Source organism: Pinus tabuliformis, chromosome 1_1, assembly GCF_031772625.1.
Source record: "Pinus tabuliformis cultivar Carrire ecotype Pingquan chromosome 1_1, CPIR1, whole genome shotgun sequence".
NCBI classification, from domain to species: Eukaryota; Viridiplantae; Streptophyta; class Pinopsida; order Pinales; family Pinaceae; genus Pinus; species Pinus tabuliformis.
The window spans coordinates 603,424,743-603,426,769 of NC_142297.1; positions in this window are offsets into that span (position 1 = coordinate 603,424,743).

Below are 2,027 nucleotides of genomic sequence, written 5' to 3' on the forward strand. Positions count from 1 at the left end.
TAAGACTGAGTCCTTTAGATTGCAGCATACAATTAGCCATTTCCTTTAAGGTGCGATTTTTCCTTTCAGCTACACCATTTTGTTGTGGAGTGTATGGAACAGTATGTTGCATTTGAATTCCATTTTCGGTGCAAAAGTTGATGAATGTGTTTTTAACATATTCTCCACCATTATCAGTTCTTAGCTTAAGAATTTGATGTCCAGATTGTTTTTCAACAAAGGCTTTGAAGGCCAAAAATGTGTTAAATACTTCGCTCTTGAGTTTTAAGAAGTATACCCAAGTGCGTCTGGAGAAATCATCAATGAAAGTTAAGAAATACTTGCAGCCAGAGAATGAAGCAACAGGAAGTGGACCACATAAATCACTGTGCACAAGCTGTAAAGGGGCTGAGGCGTGCCAAGAGGCACGTTTGTCAAAACTGTCCCGATGATGTTTTCCGAGTACACATCCGGAACAAACACCATCTCTGCAAGATACCATAGGAAGACCTGTCACCATATTTTCTTTACATAGATGCTGAAGGGAGCGATAGTTTAAGTGACCAAATCGCTCATGCCAAAGTTTGCTCACTTCATCATTATGAGCAACAAATACTGAGGGAAGATTTGATGACCCAAAGTTGTGAAACTTATACAACCTTGTGGAATCATCAGCAAGACCAGTAGCTAGAATCTGTTTAGGATCTTTTAGATCCTTGATTACAACATCATGAGGTGAAAATTCAACAATTTTACCTTCACCTGAATGAGTTATCTGATATACAGATAGAAGGTTGGAACACATAATACATCATTAAACTGACCATTGTCTAGATGAACAGTTCCAGTCCCTACAACATTAAGAGATCTATCATCACCAACATATATATTTTTGGTGTTACAATCATTTAAAGAAGAAAACATGGCTTGGTTTTTGGCCATGTGATAAGAGGCTCCAGAATCAATGAGCCACTCATGAGAATGAGATGATTGACAACGACATGCAGAAAGTGCCATTCCTGAAGATGAAGGTGAAGTTGAAGAATGCTCCACATGGATGTTATGTTTCTTCATTGCGGCTTCCAAGGCTTCCATCTTCTTAAAGCATTTAGATTCTAAGTGGCCATCTCGATTACAAAAGTTACAATGTCTATCAGTCTTCTTCCATTTGTTTTTATTGGTCTTATCATTTTGCTGAAATGATCTTTCATTTTGAGGCTGAGTTGGTTTAGGACCATTCTTTTGAGGATATGACTTCTTAGGATTCTTTGAATTTGGTTGCTGCTGGGCGGCTAACGCTTTCGTGGAAGAGTTTCCAAGATTAAGAAGACCAAGGTGTAAGAGTTTTTCTTGTTCTCTTATTAAAGAATCACAAAAAGAGTCAAAGGAAGGGGCCTTGTAGTCTTTTCCTTGACAAATGAAAGCTTCCCTTGTAGAATGGAAGGTGGAAACAAATACAGAGTAGGCTGGTCCCAACTTAGTAAGGATGGAATAAATAAGGTTACTATCTTCTTTCTTAACCTTAACACCTTCCAAGAGATATCTAAGGGTCTTGAATTTGGACAAGAAATCTTCAATGCAAGAAAAATTATTAGGATCCAATGTAAGCAACTCATTTTCAAGTTGATGGGCTCTAATTTCATTTTTAATCCCAAAAACTTTAGTGAGTTTTTCCAATGCTTCATGAGGAGTCTCAAGTTCTGCAATATGGAATCTAAGATCAGGAGAAATAGACATCCCTATCAAACCACGTGCTTGATCTTGTCTATTTTCCCATTTTGCAGCCTTGTCTTCATCTTTTGGTTTCTTCTCTTGGTCTGTGGCTATTCTGTAGAGACCTTTACTTCTAAGTAAATCTTCCATGTAGGCTATCCATTGGAAGTAGTTAGTGCTGTCAAGAATGACTTGGCATGGACTTTCCATTTTTTTTTTAAAACTGAAGCTGAAGATGCTGAAAGTAAGTGTTCCAATGGATAGATCTCGAAAAATTAGGCTGTTTTAAAAAAAACGGCTCTGAAAAAGGCTTCCGGATGAAGAAGTTATGGCTT